This window comes from Helicoverpa armigera, chromosome 1, assembly GCF_030705265.1.
Source record: "Helicoverpa armigera isolate CAAS_96S chromosome 1, ASM3070526v1, whole genome shotgun sequence".
NCBI classification, from domain to species: domain Eukaryota; kingdom Metazoa; phylum Arthropoda; class Insecta; order Lepidoptera; family Noctuidae; genus Helicoverpa; species Helicoverpa armigera.
Genome location: NC_087120.1, coordinates 18,138,695 through 18,149,048, shown reverse-complemented (window position 1 = coordinate 18,149,048; position 10,354 = coordinate 18,138,695). Strand labels below are relative to the sequence as shown.

The window sequence follows — 10,354 nt, the reverse complement described above, 5'->3', positions numbered from 1 at the left end:
CTGCAACAACCGTACAGAAGTGCGAGAGGCATAAAAGAGAGAACTGGTATGAACGAGAACTAGATTCTAATAGGCACCATCGACTGTCAATAGCGGAGCTAGAGCAGAAAAAAAGAAAAAAAAACCATACAAAGGTCCGTAAAAGGTCATCGAACGCAACGACAAGTACTTCACCATCCAGCTACCAGGAAGATCCAGCACTATCTCGATCGACCGACTAAACCCGGCGTACACGATGAACATGGATGAACACAACTCGCATGCATCCGCTCCAGCTCCACCGGCATCAGACGTCGCCACCAGCCCGATCTCCGAGTACTTCTCGGAGGGAAGACAAAGAACGGGACGTCGGTGAACCTCGGCGGCGAGGTCTGTACGAACGCGGTTTGTGTTTGTGTAGAGTGCTAGTGAGTTTACTACTCTCTTGGAGGACAGTTATCATCTTGTTCTAGGAGGGCATGCCTAGGGCGGCGAATCATACTGATGCAGGAGGGGAGTCTACCATATTTATACGGCGCGTTCGTGCGTTCTCATTGGCCGTCGCGGATTGTGATAGATTCGCGCCGTACACTACGGAATCACTGTTTTAGCATTTAAGTAGGCAGGCATTTTAGTTAAAATATACCATTCTGTGGAGTTTGATTTATCTACGCCTATCTGCGCTACAAGGTAATATTGCACACGTTATCTAAAGTTGACTCAACGTGTAGGACAAATGCGCTCCGATCTAAAATATCTTGGCGGCATAAAATAAAACTAAGACTACCTTACAATGGACGCCGAATTTCGACGTTATTGTATTCCACTGCAAAGCCGTACATTATAGTAGTATTAGTTTAATGCTGACATCGAATCGCAGCGAAATACATAAAAACGTGTAATACAGTAATAGAGCAGTAGTACATTTCGTTGGTTCTATTGGGCATTTTTTCCGGCCCTTTTCGCAGCGGGTCGATCATTTTTATCGTTATTAATTGTGTAATTGAGTGTAAGTGAACGGACAATATAAGACTTTATCATTTCTATCAGTTTATCATTTCTAAATGTACCGTACCTGTACAAAGAGTACTACATAAAAAATATATTTGTTGTGCAATACTCTTTAAGCTAGTTTATAGTATATTTTTGAGTTGTGTAAATGAATATAGTAATACAAATGTATACAGGCTTTGATGGCCGATATAAATGGCAAACTAAACAAACATTGGTTGCACATCAAGCTATACAAATCCAGTTTGTGTTGGACTCACTTCATGACCTAGCTACAATTCAATTCAAATTCTTTATTTCAGACTTATTTTGTCCATATTTAGCTACAAACTGAACGGTCAGCTCTGATAGTTTTGTATAGCTTGATATGTACATGAACGTATCAAGTGTTTACTAGATATTTATTTTTACGTAGGAATGTTCAGCTACTTGAGCCGGCGACGTTGGGGTCGTTCTTATCACCTCAAGCCTCTAGCTGCTGGTACTAAGTTTCGCTGGGACACGGCTGCTTGCTTAATGGGTCTGTGTAGAGGGCTGGTATTCTGGAAATAATAATGGAATTATTATTTATTTATTTTATACTTTCTGGCAGATTTCGAATCATGTACAAACATTTTGTAAAGTGATGGTATTATTACTTGTCCCCATATGGTTTAAGTTAAAAAAAATTAGAACACCATATAAAAGTCAGTCATTACAAACAACTGAAATTCTCCCTTGAAAACTGACAGCTGTCAACTGATCAAAACATTATATACTCCTAACTTTATCTCTGCTTAAACGTAAAATGACTCCTGTGGTTAAACCACTGAATGGATTAGGTTATTTTTTTTACAATTCGCCATAGAATATCATAAAGTAAATGCGATAGGATTTAATGTGATTGTGAACGACACATCCTGTATAAATTTATTCTGCTAATAGCGGATTGTGCTTGCCGTCGGTGAAATAGAACGACTGACCAGGCCCGCCGCTAGCTGTTTGTTCGCCCGCGTGCAAAACTGATTATGCCGCCCTACGACTACATATGTTTTGTCAAAAAATATATATAAGGGGGGGGGGGCGGATCCAGGGGGTCCGGACCGCCCCCTCCCCCGCCCATTCATATCCTTCCGTTCGATCCGTTAAGAATCTTTAATTTTGAAAATGTCCTTTCAACAGATGTACCTACCTAACTGAAACCGGCAGTGTAAGTAATATTCTTAGCGCTATTGCTGTGTTCGGAAATATTGAAATCAAACCATTAGTAAAAAGATATTGTATTTTTTAAATATTACGTGATAACTCGCTAGATTTGCCGCCCCCTAGGACGTGCCGCCCGCGTGCTGTGCACGCGCTTCACGCCCGCTTACGGCGGGCCTGCGACTGACTAAAATGTTTTTTTCAAAGATTGGTCGCCAATACCGTACGTGCAAAAACCCCATTACTTTTTTTTTCCGACGTCAAAAATCATCAAATGACCTTTCCCGCTGTGGGTTAGCAGCGGTGAGGGAGTTTCAGACTCTTACTGACAAAAAACCGTCGTGTTCCGTCATAGGTCTTTTATGTACCAGGGCCGCGGTATCTCTTTCGAACAACCCGCAGCCAAACCCCATTACCTGAATTATCGTTTCGTTTTGTGCGACAACAAAGTAATCAATGACTATATTTTATACCGTTGGTAACAATGAGAGATTTTCTCTTTTTATTATTTTCCTAGCGGCTGGATAAATGGCGCTGATGATGTTACTGTGAGGAACTGAGCGTCATATCTTATCAACGTCATTAATTAATTCATTAATTGTCTATCTTTATTAATTAATGTATTTAATTTTGATTTTCATTTTTATTTAATTAATTTAGTGTACATTTCTATATTTTATTTTATTGGTAGTTTTTATTGTTTTTATTATAATAAATTGGCAAAATTGTTACCTACAGGTGTCAATTTTTAAATTTAATTATAATGTCCATAACTATTGAAAATTTAATTAATGTCTATAATAGGGTAGTTTCCTAAAAAATAATAATTAGTCCGTCTTGTAGATTGTCCAAAATTAAGCGATACGTATTTTTTCTTTTTTAAATTGGATCAGAACTTGTTAAGATATAGCGTGTTAAAGTTGAGTGTGACGTCACAAGTTGCTACAATTTTCAGGACACTGTGACGTAAAAGGCCCCCACTCCTAATTTTTGAAGCGTATTATCTTTGTCATTTTATGTTTAATTAAAAAAAGAAAAAATACGTATCCAATATTTTTTGATAATCTAAAAAGCGGACTAAATATTATTTCATTATTTCGACCCTGGACACTACCCTATTGTAACAATTATGGGTTATGATTACCTGAAATAAATGTAATTTATTTTTATTTTTTTTAAAAGAGGCCGTATAACGAAAGGAACTCGTCATCAACAGTTAAACAAATTCAGTCAGATTCTTCGAGAGATTTTAGAATCTATTTATGCCGAAATTTTTGACTTTATTGAACCATACCACAGATTATAAATGGCTCAGCGCAATAGATTTTTTAGCCTTGGTATTTTGGCAAAGGCTCAATAACATAGTAGGTGCAGAGCCACCTATCGAATTCTTGGACACTATGTTTATAATTATCCAAAAAAGCCCATTAAAATGGAAGAAAACTTACCTAGTAACAGCACACAGCAGCTTTGTTGGTTTCTTAATATTTTGCTTCGGGAAACAAGACCTAAACGCCTCGTCTTGGGGATCATTTTTGAAAGTCAGCAGTCTCGCAGTACCTGAAGTTAGTTTTCTTCTGAGCCGGCTTGTCTTCTTTGCTGAAAATTACAATTACATTTTTGAAATTGATATCGGGGCACCTTTTCACACACGGTCGGTTAGCCCTTCGGTAAGTTTTTATTTACTTGTATTTTGGGTGTTAATCATTGGTTGGTACATACATACATTGTTATAAATACATATTACAACTCCCAGCCCACAACCAAAAAGCATGCTCATCACACAAATGTCGACCGAACGGGAATCGAACCCGGGACCTTAGATTTGGCAGTCCGGCATGGTGACCATTGCACCATCTAAGTCGTCATAGCTGTAACGATAAAGCTTGGACATGATCTGAATTGCTAAGTTAAAGCTAAATTCGAAAACAGCTGAACCGTTTGCAATACAATTTAGGTGGAAATATAAGACCCTAAAGCACATAAGTTATGCAAGGTGCATAAACTACCTTAGTATACAGACGAAACTATGAAGGAAATAGACAGCGTTAAAGTAAAAAAGGCCCTTACGGCTTATGTGATTAACGCTCATTCCTTCTCTGTAGTAGTTAGTTTTGGTGGTCTAGTGGGTAAAGAACCAACCTCTCGAGTATGAGGGTGTGGGTTCGATTAAAGGTCAGGCAAGTACTAATGCAACTTTTAAGTTTGTATGTACTTTCTAAGTAATCATAGACAACAATGGCTGATAAAAAAAGTGAAGGAAAACATCTAGAGGAAACCTGGACTATAAAGTCTAAAATCACCAACCCGCATTGAGCAAGCGTGGTGATTAATTGAGCAAGCCTGTGCCCAGCAATGGCACGATAAAAAGGCTGTAACAGAACAGAACAGATAACAGATGAGAAGAGGTAGGCAGAGGAACAGGCCCTGCAGGGGGAAAAAAAGGTACGTTTTGAATGCCTGTCGACTGCAACTGCAGACCGCACATACAGCAGCTGCACTATAGGTTTGTCTACTACATGTAAAATATGTTATTACATCAAACCGTTTTGTTGTCAGCATCTATCTAGCATTCAAAACGTACCTTAAAAAAGGCTGATATTAATTACTTACGGAACTTTTTTTATATGGACTTCTTCATCAGGGTCCAATGAAGTCCATTTTAGTTACAGGTTCTGTCATTTCAGGCGTCTAACTTTACAGTCTGTATTTCTGTCAAAGATTCTGAAAATATCGAGTGATTATAAATTCCTCACGAATAAAAAAAGTTTCTTTGTTTCTCAACTTCTGAACTAATAAAGATACAATTTTGTTTCAAACATTTAAAGACTTGTCTTCTTTCTACCAGGGATTGTGAAATAGTTACCCAAGGGGCAGGTGAACCACGAAAAACAGGCAAAAAGACAGTTTCAATATAAAAGTAAGCAGGCTTAGGTACTAGTTCCAGTGACCAGATGCAGCTGGGTACCAGTGTTTCACAAGAAGCGACTGCCTATCTGACTTCCTCAACCCAGTTACCCGGGCAAACCAAAACTCCTAGGTAAGACTAGTTGTCAGACTTTCTGGCTGATCTTTCTGATTTTCTGACGTAACGGTAACGACTGCCAAAGATGTTCAAATGATTACAGGAAGCAACCAATTTATCGTGCCTTTCGAAACATGAAGAAATCATGACAAGATGGTCACCCATCCACGGACCGACCGCGGCAAACGTTGCTTAACATTACGATCGATCGATCCGCGTGGATTTGACTTAGCAACGAGCTCTTCTCTTTCTTTTATTATAATAATAAAAATACAAAGATTATTTGATAATAATTATAAACTCACCATTTTCAATTTCGATAATAGCACCTATATTATCTTCGAACAAGTCAGGCTTTTCATCCTCGTCAGGAAGTTCTTCAATAATCGGAACTGCAAAGGAATAGTATCCGATAAATAAAATTCTGTGTCAATTTCAGATGTCTAAATGCTTTTACAGACGACAAAGAAATAATGTGTTTAGTCAGCATAACAATCTTTTGGTAAATCACGCAGGAAGGAAAGATAGCGGAGATTCCATAAGGAAGGTAGATCAGGATTCTTCATGTAGGTCAAGCAACATACGGTAGGCGTGATCAATTACTTGAGACGTCAGGGTTCCTTGTTAAATCAAAACCAATCTGTCAAGTACTAGATTGATGAGTGATTTTATTTTGAAAAGGTGGAGCTAGTAACGTTCCTCGTGACCTGAACACTCTCATTTTGACTCGCAGACTGCGTTATGACATCTCCACTAGTCATTTTGTTCTCTGTGTACATACTTCAATAATATCTCAATCCTGAGAGGTTTGTGTTAAATTGGACAAATACATTAATGATGTATACATTCGTGTCACATATGTGTTATCATTTGACTGGAATATGGTTACTTACCGAATAATAGGACCGGTGATAGTTTTCTTTATAGGTCGTATCTTCTTCTTTTCCAACTCAATTTGTTTAAATGTCTCTGAAATCACATGAAGCAATGGAAATTAGGTTTTGTTTAATTAAAGACATAGAAAAAGCGAAAAGTATCCATTTGTTTACTTTTCAAGAAAATTTAATTTTACAGCGTTAAGGCCACTGCGTAAACTGCTTACTATGTAAATCTTTTTATGTATAAAAATATTCCTCATCATCATTGGCGACAGAGCATCTCAGCAAACTTTAGCGGCAAGAATATATCCGGAGTCACAACGGAGACCAATCGCAAACCAATCGAATGTCGTTGGAATACGATTGGACTTATATTAGTAGCAGAATGCCCGATATGGTAAAAATAGCGATAGCGATTCAATGTCTATTAAATTTTGACATTATTAACTTAGCAGAATAGGGCCCCTGGTTGATCCACGAATGACATTAAATTCATTCTGCGTCAACTTCAGGAAAAGAATCGTGAATATCAGGCCCCTCTCTATATTGCATTTGTCGATATAAGCAAAGCCTTTGGCTCTGTCAGTAGACGAGGCCTTTACAACATACTTTTCAGAATAGGGTGACCAATCTTACATTGACTAACATTCTTACTGTGTATAATCTATGCTATGTAAAATATTACTTGATACATTACCTAAGGTTTTCCCCCTCCGTAATCACAGCTTCAGCCAAAAATTCCTCCTGCGTGGGCATCCAATCTGCCTCCTTCTTTGGCTATCTTTTCTTCAGTTCGGTTCTAATCTTCATCCTCCGCTGAGTCTTAGCTGACGTCACTGCTGTACTCTGTCTTATCGATTTACGCTCTGAAATTAAATGAAAAAATTTATGAGTGTTGTAGCTAGCATGTGGTGTATAAATTATTTTTACTGTATTGTCCTCTATTGTCATATACAAATTAAATTGTATACAAATGTACATATCAAACAATGTTTAAGGTTCTTCTAACCTAACAGACAGACATGTGTTGCTGGGGAGTTTGTTGCGCCACTTCTTCTTCCCAGCAAAAACACATAGGAAGTGGTGAAGGGTGGGCGCTTTGGGGGCTGTCTTTTGTAAATTTATTTTTTGACGTTCGAAAAGTGCTGTTTTGCAGCCAAGTTTGAATAAATGATTTTTGATTTGAAAAAAAAAGAAGGCTGATACAAAATACTTTCATATTATTTACCATGTACAAACATAATAAGGATTTTATTTTTTAGTATGTACTCTGGAGGCTTCGCAATTAATGAACCGATTTAAAAGATTCTTTCACTGTTGGAAACAAGCAAGCGTAACCGCGAGAAAACTGCTAGCTCCCAAACTACTAAACCAATACGAAAAAATATTTCACATTTGGTAAGCTAGTCTACCCCCAAAAAACATGGGTTATATTTTATCCCAGTGTGGGGAGTAGTTCCCGGGGCGCGGGTGAAACTACGGGAAATATCTAGCTAGCTAGACAATCACTTTAATAGCTGAGGTGGAGCTGGTGGTCTGACATACCAAGTACATCATACCAAGGGGCTATTGGATTGCCTGGATAACTTGGTTGAGAAGGTCAGATAGGCAGTCGCTCCTTGTAAAACACAGGTACTCAGCTGCATCCGGTTAGGGAGTAGAACTTATAAATACCAAGGATATGAATCATGATAATAACTCTTACCGACAGACAGGTCTAGTGGGACTCATGTTCCTCAACCTTCTCTGGCGCACCAACCAGCTGGCCCGGCCACTGCTAACTTGGAACGCCAATGACTTGACGGATAGGCATCGACGTTTCCTATTCAGAAATGATTTATGTAGCTTTAATATTGGAAACCAGATTCACGCACATGACTTACATCAACATCAAAAACTATAAAGTACACAACAGACCACCCGCCTGGTAGCTCCTATCCTCTTGTCCCGCTAAACACACTATTAAGGCAAAGGATTTCAAAAACTATTTTTCAACACTGAGTTCAATTTGTGTGTGGAGGTGACTGGAACTCCAAACACTTAAAATGGGGCTAGATCAGTGTTCAACACTAGAGGAAGACAATGATATAAAGCCACCGAAGATATGAAGTTGGTATGCTTATCATGTACTGAACCAACACTGACCTACGGATAGAAATAAAATCTGTGATGTTCTTGACTTCTTCATTGCAAAAAACCTGAGTCCCAATTACACGAAAATCGAACACCTTACGGACTTAACCTCAGATCACACTCCTAGACAACTGACTGGGATGTCTACAAAGAAATATGATAAATGCGTGAATATTATTACTTACCTACCCGCATTTTTATTAAAGTACCTACAACATTCTAGATTGTAAAAAATTACTATGTAGGTATTGAAACTTGGCATTGAAGCTAGGCATCTATAGATTTATTAACAACGCTTTTTATCTACACTATAGTAGTAAAATAATTAAAACATACATGTAATCATTGTTTTCCTCAGTTTCGTGGAATCCTCCGTACGTTGTCGCATAAAATTCGTCTTCTTCGTCTTCATCAAGTACTTTGGCGAGCAAATTGCCCGCATTTGAACATCTCGACCTTTTATCCATATTGATTTTTCAACACTATACTATTTATTTCAGGAAAAATTATAATTTGTAAGAAAATTAGGAATAATTTTCACTCACAAACAACATTGGCAATGACGTTAATGACAGATTATTCAAATGTCAACTGTCAAATTGCTTTTTTATTTGCCGATAGCGGAACCTAAAGTTTTTCAGCGATACAGCCTATGACTGTCAGAATTTTTGTGCACAGATTTATAAATAGATAATATGACTACCCAGGAAGTCGACACGGGTAGAAGTAACGGTAGTCAAAAATACGATTAGTCAGAAGGTAGAAAGTTTGACAACCGAATCGCCGAGTCGCCCCATGAAAACAATAATTACTCTGCTGCATCCGATTACTATCCAGCCTAGTTGGGAACAGGCTAGGGCTAGGAAGATGATAATATTATACATAGAAAGCGTTGGGAGGCAGATTTGGACACAAAAAACCCTGATCGTATTGCCTGCCTTGCTAGATCTACAAAGAATCAGACGAACATCTTACCTAGTTCCTCGTTTAATTAACAACCTACCCGCATATTTACGAAATATAATAACAAAAAGTGATATTAAATTTAAACTATCGTCTCACTTTCTGCAGCTTTTGGAATGCTAAAAATGTATACATAAGTCAATATTATTTGTGACTAAAATTCAATGTAGGTATATCTATATCTAAACTATCTTTATGAATACTAAGTTGTAGCATTAATTACAAACTTTTGTAGTTTATGAATGTTATGTATATCAATGTTTTTGTAGTATATTTAATACTTTTTTTTAAAGATTTTTATTTACATAGGTATAATAAGATTTTTATTTCCATATAAGCATTACCTCGTTGGATGGCCATGCTGATCCTTTGTCCGAGGTAATAGAAAGAATTTTGGTCACGAGAAGCGTCAACCAGACGCCTAGATAGATCTTTACAAAAAAAGTAGATAATAAATGCCTAAATTCCTGTTACAAGCGATTTTACTTAATGAGGCCATTAAAAAAGAATTTATATAAAATGATATATATTTTTAAAGGACTCCTGAGGAGCGTGATTCTAGCTTCGCAGTGCACATCGTGAACCTACTACTTAGGTACAAATCTTTTATAAACTTAAGGCAGGTACTTCCAGATTGTGTGGTACTAGTACTGCGGAGAGAAGAGTTATTTACTACAGTATTAAATAGACACATGAAAGCTATTGAAGTTCTGGCACGTTGAAAATAAGTCGGGGTCAATAATTGGGAGCATACGACGCGGACGCTAAGAATTGGGTCAATGGAAGCGGAGCGTAGGCTGGCCGGGGCGCCTGCCGTCACCCACCTACCGAACCCGTTAGGGGTACGTTCTTAGCGGTAGAGCTTCACCCCCTCAGCAAAATGGGAAATAAGGGAAGTTTTTTTTAACCCCAGTATGATGAGGAGATCGATTATAGGGTAAGATCATAGGGGCCCGATTCTCCTAAGTTAATAATGTCAAAATTGAATAGAAATCGAATCGCAATATGATCGCAATAGCAGTTTTAACCATATCAGGCATTCTGCTACTAATATAAGACCAATCGTATTCCAACAACATTCCATTTATTTGCGATTGGTCTGCTATTTTGGTGATTTTGGTCTATACGGTAGTTTGTTCTACAATCATATTGCAACCGTAAATCATTTGCAGACAAAATGATT

The 10,354-nt window shown here is 37.8% G+C and overlaps 1 pseudogene; it reads right to left on the bottom strand.

Moving 5' to 3' along the window:
- Positions 1–1,474: 1,474 nt before the first annotated feature.
- Positions 1,475–8,760, bottom strand: LOC135117632 (vacuolar protein sorting-associated protein 72 homolog; annotated as a pseudogene).
- Between the last annotated feature and the right edge of the window lie 1,594 nt (positions 8,761–10,354).